We start from the raw sequence: 10,367 nt of genomic DNA on the forward strand, positions 1-10,367 counted from the left end.
ACACTTTAACACAAGTTTTATCCTAACCAAAACCATTAATTTAATTTTATTAAATTAACAATACAACAAGTTTGACTTTTATTAGATAGGTTTGACTTTCGGTAACTTTGGTTGACTTTGTTTGACTTTTACAAGATTGAAAGTAACGGGTTGTCACATTATCCCCCCGTTAAAGGGAATTTCGTCCCGAAATTTAAGACTATAGAGATACAATAAGACTAGGGAAAGAGATGCGGGTATTTTTGCTTCAATTGATCCTCCCGCTCCCAAGTAAATTCAGGTCCCCGCTTTGCATTCCAGCGAACCTTCACTATCGGGATACGGCTTTGCTTTGTTCTCTTGACTTTCCTATCTAGGATTTCTATTGGTTCTTCCACAAAGTTAAGGCTCTCATTTATCTCGATTTCATCGAGTGGGATAACAAAAGTCTCGCCGGATAAGCACTTCTTTAGGTTAGACACGTGGAAGGTAGGATCTATGTTACTGAGTGCTTGAGGTAGTTTGAGTTTGTAAGCTACTGGACCGATTCTAGCAAGAATCTCGAATGGTCCTATGTACCTTGGATTTTGTTTTCCACGCTTTCCAAAGCATATCATGCCCTTCCAGGGTGAGACCTTCAACATGACGCGGTCACCAACCTGGAATTCCAAGGGTTTTCTTCTCTTGTATGCGTAGCTTTTCTGTCTGTCTCTGGAAGCTTTAAGTCGTTCTCTGATTTGTACTATCTTCTCAGTAGTTTCTCGAATGATCTCCGGACCAGTGAGAGTGCTGTCAGGAATTTGACCTCTAGCTAGTTGCGTGTCACCCACTTCAGCCCAACATAGAGGTGATCTACACTTGCGACCATAGAGGGCTTCGAATGGAGCAACCTTAATGCTAGTATGGTAACTGTTGTTGTACGAGAACTTGACTAGTGGAAAATGGGTATCCCATGCTTTACCAAAGTCGATCATACATGCTATCAGCATGTCTTCTAACGTTTGAATCGTTCTCTCACTCTGTCCGTCGGTTTGAGGATGGTAGGTTGTACTCATGTCCAGCCTAGTTCCTAGAGATTTCTGAAGTGACTGCCAGAATCATGAGGTGAATCTACTATCTCGTTCAGAGATAATAGATATTGGTACACCGTGCAGTCTAACTATCTCTCCGATGTATGTTCTAGTTAGCTTCTCCATCTTGTCTGTTTCTTTTATTAATAGGAAGTGTGTGGATTTGGTTAATCTGTCGATGATTACCCAAATGGTATCATGACCACCCGTTGTCTTGGGTAACTTGTCGTGAAGTCTGTGGTATGATCCATGCCTGGTTCATATATCATCGCCTTGTGTATATAAGTAGTATATAATTACAATTGAAAAGGCAGTCGAATCAATGATTCTTCTTTAAGCCCACATCCAAACAAGGAAAAGGAGTTAAAGTAGAATCTCTGCTTTCTAAGCCCGTAGAATCTTAATTATATATGACTCTAATATATACACTTAGTAATGATAGATTCACTAGTTTGGGAGTATAGATCGTAAGCGGATGAAATGGTTAAATTGGGTGGGAAAACAATTCTGACTCCTTGGTCGTACAATTGATATTCTTGGAGGTTCTCTGCGGTTACATCGGGAAACCCTACAATCTGGAATATTCTTGGGGATTTTCACTTCCTGTTTCTCATCCACAACATGGACCAGGAAGACGTGATACTTTTTGTATAGATATTGCTGGGGTTTTGCTTGTAAAAGACGGTTCGAAAGTTTATGTCTAGTTTATCATTAGGGATTTCAAGGATTTTAGTTAGTCGGTATGTTAAGTCGAATGGTTTTCTTGTATCACGGGAGATCAGTACGGTAGGGACTAAATTAAAATGTAATAGGGATTTAGTCAAAACTTCCTATTGTAGTCGATATAAGGCCGAATTAAAGGATTTATTGCTTTAGTGTTGGGGTGTATACTATGTATATGTTACTTTAATGTTCTTTGTTCTATTAATTGTTATTTATACTGTATATGTTTCGTTGAGTGATTGTAATTTCTGACAGAAAGTATTTTCTTGAAATTAGTGTTTCGTGAAACTCCTCTTCGTATCTCTATTATAAGGTATGTATGTATATAAACTGTTGAGAAAAGACGTACCGAAAAGCTCAGTGTGGTCCCTCGTTGTCTCCTCATGAGCTGATGTTACAATTCTTCCCACTCCCCCATCATTCCTCTCCATTGGACAATCTCTCTACAAATGTCCCGTTTCACCACATGCATGGCATACTTGACTTGTACCAGCATCAGTGGTTGATGTGATGTGTTGAGTCGGAGTCCTGCAGAAACGAGCAGTGTGCTCATTCTTGTTGCAGTTTTTACAGTGCATCACCCGACAAACTCCTTTATGATGGAAGCTGCACTTGTTACACTTAGGAAGTGTTCCCGCATATGGACGGGCTGGTGTTGGAGTGACAGATGTTGTGGCTGTAGAGGCTGCCACAGTTTGCTGTCTCTTGGCAAATATTTGAGATAATTTGTGCTCCTCTTTGTTCCAGAAATTTCTTTTCTTGCTCTTAGGTTTGTGGTCTCGGGTGTCTTTGATGACTGACATTCGTTGGTTTCCTTGGTTGTTACTACGGTTTGAATTGTCAACACCGTTTTCATTTTCGTTTGTATTGTTAGCATTGATTTGCGCCATGACAGCTGTCACGGTAGCTGTTACGGTGGCTTGGAATGTAGCGGAGTCTATATGTAGGATCGGGGGTTCATTGGTTGACCGGTTATTTCCATGTGAAGACATGATTTTGATGCATGAAGGGGAAACGAGTACGTAAATAATTAATGTAGATGATAGTTGTACACTATCTATTTATATAAACATATAAATTTCTCATTTTTCTATACGGTTCTTAATGTTTCGACCGACATCTCTTTAATGGTTTTATGGTATTGAGTAGTAATAGGTATCTGTAAAAGTGTTTAAGTTACCAAGATGGAATATTGGTGTCAAAACCTTAAATTGGCTCGGGTTTTATACGTTTTGAAATGGCGTATCTCATTTGATTTACTGTTACTAGTTATGAAGAAAGAGGCGATAAGCCTAACACATATTGTGAGTGGTGTAGTCTGTCACTTCGCATAAGGTGTTTTGTCACCTCGCATGTCACACGAACGGTCTCTTCTACTCTCTGTCCTTAGTATAATTGCCCTAGTTTTAGTTGTAAAGATTTGTTGCCTTCTTGTATTCCTATGGTGTGTTTAAGTTCGAGGCGGCATATTTTAACCAATAAGTTTATAAAAGATGTAATAGTGGTAAGATGTCAATAGAGATTACAAATCAGATGTCTTTGAACTAGTTACACTAGTTCAACATGTATTCTAAAAGGAGTTTATATAGAAGTCTACCACAAGGAATAACTTGCAAAGCGATAATGTGAAATTGGATAGTGATTTTTCAAAGGAAAATAAGATGTCTGTCAATTTCATTGGTATATTAAATACATTGAGTTCGGAAAATTTGACATTGAAGTAGGTCTACCATATACCAACTTAACGGAAAACTTTGACAGCATACCGACATTTCGAAAAGTGAAATTTCAAGGTCATACTATGTACATGAAAACATCACTACTGTATATACGTAGACTTAAACTATATTCAAAAGAGTGAGTAGAGTATGCTCTACTCGCGAGGAGTGTTGTTTGGTTTCCTACTAGTTTTAGCCTCGGATTTAGCCAACTTGCGTTCTGTTGCAAACATACGCCTTTCTAGTGTCGCTTGATGTTCTCAAAGTTCTCTAACTTCAGTTCGGCTTGCAGCCAGTTCCCTTTGCAAGGATTCGGTGTGTTTCCTGGTTGTTCTATGGTTTTCAATCAGGTGGTGAAGACGAACCGTGTTGACTCTAGTGGTAGCATCAACCTGCATGACTCGGTCGATGGCAACTCTTCCTTGTTCATCGTTACACGCAACTCAACGAACTAACACAGGGAGGGATCTGTCCGCTGATCCTCCTTCGTTAATATTGCATAAGATTTGGTCTCCATTGTAAGGACTATCCTGACCCTACTCATGACTCCACCTATCTAAGTTCACTGCCCACTGCGGTGTCAGACCTTGGAAGTTATGTCGGGGATTGAGATTTTGGGCAATTTGAGGTGGATCATAGACTTCTGGTTATGAGTCAGAATCTTCTGGAAAATCTTCTTCGAAGTCATCTTCTATTGGAACTACAGGGTCATCTTCAATCCAACCACCATTTCCTTGATTAGGAAAGTACGGGTCTCCGAGTAGATGAAATCCATCCATGTTATCTATGCGAGAATAGGGGTGTAAGAGACATCTAATAGACTTATTAAGGAACAAGTAGGAATGAGTGATCGAGTGTAAGTATGCTCGAGCGATTCTTTGATGATTTTTGTGTTGTGTTTCAGAGACATCATGGTGGGTACACGCCACAACCCCGAGTGTAGTGGGACCAGTGATGATGAGATTCGCAGGATGATTCACGAGGAGGTGGCCGCAACTATTCGAGCGGAGATTCCTCAGATGTTTGGGTCTATTAAGACCACCTTGATTGAGTCTTTTGATGAGCGGTATGCAGCTGTTACCGAGGTTGCTGCTGCTGCAGCCACTGCGACTATCGTCGCTGCTAGGCCACAGGGATGTGACTCGTTGTTGTTCCGGGAGTTCAGCAACACAAAGCCACCAGAGTTTGATAGGACACAGGATCTGATTGCTGCGATGAGATAGATCTCTGATATCGAGGAATGTTTTTACACTTGTTCATTTCCAGATCACTTGAGAGTTCGGTTTGCGCTGAACCTGCTTCGCTTGGGAGCGAAGGACTGGTAGAAGTTTGTGACAGCTAGTTTTACTCTTGCAGAGCATACTGCAGTGACTTGGGAGAGGTTTACATTGATGTTCCGAGATGAGTATGTTCCCCCGGTGGAGAGGGAACGGTTGGCCCAGTAGTTTCTGTCTCTCAAGCAGAAGAAAGAGTCGGTGACTAAGATTACACAGATGTTTCACGAGAGGGCGTTGTTCTGCCCTGAGCATGTGTCGACTGAGTAGGCATGCATGAGCCGGTATTTGAGCATTCTGAGGAGGGATATTCGAGAGTTAGTGGCGAACTCGTCTTTTCGGACATTTGCTGAGCTTCAGGCAAATGCCAGGAGGAGAGAGATCGAGCTGGAGACTCAGGCCAGGGAGGATGCGGAGTCTCAGGGGAGAGACCGGCGGCCGGCGCAGTCGCAGACGTCAGCCAAGCGGGCTAAGACCGCTGATTCGATACCAGGAGGCCAGAAGGGCCGCACTTGTGGCAAGTGCGACAAGAGTCATGAGGGATCTTGTCGGGCGGGGATTTGCTACAAATGTGGCAAGGAGGGGCATATGGCGAAGGATTGCCCCAAGGGATTTGTAGTTTGCTTTCATTGCAAACAGACCGGCCATCGGAAGGCCGAGTGCCCTCAGCTTGTTCAGGGATCAGCCTAGGATTCCACTCCTGCTGCTTTGCGTGCTACAGATAGTCGGCCGGTGAAGGCCAAGGCTCCGAGGGCTCGTGGGAGAGCTATTCAGCTGACAGCAGAGGACGTCCGCGCAGCACCTGATGTCGTGGTTGGTATGTATTTCCTTAATTATTTATTTTGAGATTTATTATGCTTATTATGTGCTATTCAGGTACATTTCTTGTGAGTTCTGTACCTGCTTTAGTGTTATTTGACTCGGGTGCGAGTCGAACCTTCGTGTCTTTAACTTTTAGTCGTCACATCGGTATCCGACGTGAGGCGTTGAGTCGACCTTTCAGGGTTTCCATAGCTGACAAGTGGTTTTTGCTACTGATGTGTTCCGAGGATGTGTGCTGGAGATTTTTGGTGTCGAGTTTCCGATTGATCTAGTACCGATTGCGATGGGTGATGTCTGTGTCATCGTGGGCATGGATTGGTAGAGTCGTTTCAGAGCAATGATCGACTGCGAGCGTCAGTTAGTGACTATACGAGACCCCAGTGGGGGAGTTCTTACAGTGTACGGCGAGGGTACCAGATCTGGGTCAGCCTTCTGCTCTGCTGCCAGGGCGAAGCAGAGTTTATAGCAGGGTTGTATGGGTTTATTGGCGTACGTGATGGATACGCAGATTGTTTCAGAGAGGCCGAGTTCTATCTCCAAGGTTCCGATAGTGTGCAAGTTTCCGGATGTTTTCCCTAAGGAGTTGTCCGGTGTGCATCCCGAGAGGCAGGTGGAGTTCTGGATTGATTTGGTTCCGGGAACGGCACTTATTGCCAAGGCACCCTATCGACTTGTGCCACCAGAGATGCAGGAGTTATCCTCACAGCTTCAGGAGCTGCTGGGGAAGGGTTTTATCATACCGAGTAGCTCACCGTGGGGAGCGTCGATCCTTTTTGTCAAGAAAAAGGATGGTTCACGCCGGATGTGTATTGATTATCGAGAGTTGAACAAGCTGACGGTCAAGAACCGTTATCCACTTCCAAGGATCAACGATTTATTCGATTAGTTGCAGGGGGCATATTGATTTTCCAAGATTGATTTGAGATCTGGATATCACCAGATGAGAGTATGCGAGGAGGATATTCAGAAGACGGCCTTTTAGAACTCGTTTTGGGCATTACGAGTTTGTGGTGATGCCTTTTGGGCTCACCAACGCACCGGCAGCGTTCATGAATCTCATGAGCCGGGTGTGCATGCCTATGTTGGACCGGTCGGTGATCGTGTTCATCGATGACATCTTGGTGTATTCGAGGTCCAGAGAGCAGCATGAGGAGCATCTGCGCGAGGTTCTTGGGGTATTTAGGTCGGAGAGGCTGTATGCCAAATTCTCCAAGTGTGATTTCTGGTTACGATAGGTATAGTTCTTGGGACACCTCGTTAATCAGAATGGGATATTGGTCAATCAGGCCAAGATTGAGGCAGTTATGCGATGGGAGGTGCCGAGATCCCCATCCGAGATCAGGAGTTTTCTGGGATTGGCCAGCTACTCTCAGAGATTTATCAAGGATTTCTCCAAGATTGCAGTTCCTCTCACCAGATTGACCTGAAAGGGCGTTACTTTTGCTTGGGGGCCTGAGCAGCAGGCATCATTTGAGACTCTTCGCCAGAGATTGTGTTAAGCTCCGGTGTTAGCCCTTCCGGAGGTAGTGGAAGACTTCGTAATCTATTGTGATGCATCTATTTCAGGGATGGGTGCAGTGTTGATGCAGATGGGTCATGTGATAGCATATGTGTCGAGGCAGTTGAAGCCTCATGAGACGAGGTATCCCACCCATGATTTCGAGTTAGGGGCGGTGGTGTTCGCCCTCAAGATTTGGCGCCACTATCTTTATGGTGTCCGTTGTACCATATACACGGACCATAGGAGCCTAAAATACCTGATGGATCATCCCAACCTGAATATGAGACAGAGGAGATGGTTAGATATAGTGAAGGACTACGATTGTGAGATCTTATATCACCCAGGCAAGGTTAATGTGGTAGCCGATGCCTTGAGTCGCAGAGCCGAGAGCGCTCTGATCCGGGATGTGCGTATGAGGATGATGGTGATGACTCCATTCTTAGATACCATCCGAGAGGCTCAGGTGGAGGCTGTGAGACCGGAGAACCGCAAGAGAGAGCGTATGGTTAGGCAGGTTTCTGAGTTTGTGACGGACAATCGTGGGCTTATGACTTTCCATGGGCGGATTTGGGTGCCCTATACAGGTGGAGCTCGCCGTGTATTGTTAGAGGAGGCGCATAGATCGAGATTCTCTATCCATCCAGAAGCCACGAAGATGTATTTGGACCTGAAGAGAGATTATCGGTGGCCCTGTATGAAGAGAGATGTGGCATGGGTAGTTGAGAGGTGCTTGATGTCACACCCCCAAAACGGAACGGCGGAAACGTTCGGGGGCGGAGGACATCATATAAAGTAACACAACAATGCTTAATAGTAAACAAGCAACAACATCATCCATTTCATTAATAATATAATTTTAATACAAGTGTGTTCTGTAAAGTTTATAAGACACCAAAAATATGAATCAAAATAAGAGATGAGTCTTGAATGTGCTCCATCTTCTCAAAGCCTGGTCATCGGTACCTGTCTACTGGTGACCTGAGAATACAAGTTATTTTGAAAGTGTAGATCAACATTTTTGCTAGTGAGTTCATAAGTATTTTAGTGTCATTTGTTGTATAAGTTTGAAGAAAAGGTTTGTAAATGTTTGTTGTAAAAGTTTGTAAGTGTTTGATGAAAATGTTTGTAAACTTCCTAGAAAATCCTATATTTTCTACTAATGTAGTCTTCTACCAAGACTCAACTGTTCTTTATGTTTGTTCTTTTGTAAAAGTGAGTGTTTTCCCAAAGTATGACTATCATTACCAAAATGTAGCTTTCATTACCGTTTATGTGAGAAGATCACAATGTGAATGAAATGGGAAAATGAAGATGTACTGGAGTTTTATCTAGTTAACTACCAATGTACTAACTACCTTAAACATGTTTGTTTAATTAAGGTAGAATGTGATAAGATTGTAACCATACTTGATTGACTAGTATAACACGACGTTTCAGGCGTCGAAAATGATATGACATTCGTCACCCGTAGACCTGCAGGTCCCACTGTAGCTAGCAGCAAGGTGTGGGATGGTCAATCCTGTATAGATCTATACACAAATTCACGCTCTCCCTCCAGGAGACTCTGGGTACAAAACGTGACACGGCAGTATATTGCCGAGCCATGAAGTAGTATCTCACATTAATGATATAGTATTCTTGTATTTGTATAGTATGTTCTAGTGTAGTGTATGTTCTCTCTGTCTAGTGTGTAGTATGCTCTATATGTTTCTCTTTATAGTGAGTATTGTCTCTCGTTATAGTATGTACTGTTTCTCGTTATAGTATGTACTGTTTCTCGTTGTATGTTTCAATGTTCTAGAAATTATAGTAGTGACTTCCTAAACTATACCTATTATAGTTTACTAGTAATGTTGTTTGTATGAATGAACATGTTTGTACACCTTTGCTACTCAAAGGTATTGAACTGAATGAAGAACCTTTATATCTATATACATACACATAATCTATAACTAAGATTCAAACGACCTTCGGACAAACAACCAATACCCTAAGTCCACACCCAAACAAGGAACAGGAAGTAAGGTGAGTTATCAGTCCTAAGTCCTTTCAATCCTACTTATATAACTATATCTATATAGACATGATTTTTAACAATATAAAAGTTTAAAAGAGTTAAATAAAGAGTTTTGCATATAAAAGAGTTTGTAAAACGATTTGAAGCAATTTGTTTGGAAACACAGTTTGAAGTATAAGAAATCCATTTGTTTGAAAACACAGTTTGAAGTATAAGAAATCCATCTGTTTGAAAACACAGTTTGAAGTATAAGAAATCCATCTGTTTGATAGTTATTAATCACATATGATTGATATAATAACTGAAATGTTTCTACTTGTATTCCCCCTCCCCCCATAAAAGCATTTAAAATCATTTAAAAGGTAAGTTAAGGGGTATGAACTCACCTGCAGTGAGTGGTACGAATATAAGATCGGTTGTAGGATGCTAAGTGTCAAGTGAAGACTCGAGCACAACGGATCCTACTAAGCATATAATGACACACATATATGTATATAATTAGTGTTTATACAATTAATTATGTAAGGAAAACACCCTATGGACTTGGAAACACTTAGATTGAAGTGTTAGAAGTACAAAGGATTGCATAAAATGGGTGTACGGCCACACAAGTGTGTGTACGGCCACTAGGTGTACGGCCACTTGGGTGTACGGCCAGGTGTGTACGGCCATGGAGTGTACGGCCGTACACTCCTTGAAGAACATGCCAAAAAGTGTGGTCTAAGGCTCTATCTAGCATCCTCTAAGAGTTCTTGACCTTGTGTTGGAGTATAACATGAGTTTTAGGCCAAATATGCACTAAACAAGGGGTGTATGGCCATATGAAGGGTGTACGGCCGTACACTCTTTGTATTCATACATTATATGATGTTTTAAGGCTAGAAAAGGAGTGATTCACAAGCCTAAATAGAAGATGGAAAAGATACTTACGAATTAGAAGCCTTTAGGGGTGTTTGAGGTCCAAGAACTTAGTAGGTGTTCTTGGTGTTCTTGGTGAAAGTGAAGAACACTTGAAGATCTAACGAAAAGAAGTATTTTCATGGATGAAATCGTGGATCTTCACTAGATAGTGTAATGAATCAACTAATCAAAGGAAGTAACACTTACATTTTGAAGATCTAGATGATGGAAGTTGAAGATAGTTGAGAGAGAAATCTGAGTTCTTGGCTTAGGAGGGTGAAAAGAGTTGAATGAAGGCTAAGTATCATCTTTATAGAGGGGAGTGTATGGCCAAGGATGGGTGTACGGCCATACACCCATGTG

Source organism: Lactuca virosa, chromosome 6 (assembly GCF_052849685.1).
Source record: "Lactuca virosa cultivar CGN04683 chromosome 6, Lactuca_virosa_CGN04683_v6, whole genome shotgun sequence".
Lineage (NCBI taxonomy): Eukaryota > Viridiplantae > Streptophyta > Magnoliopsida > Asterales > Asteraceae > Lactuca > Lactuca virosa.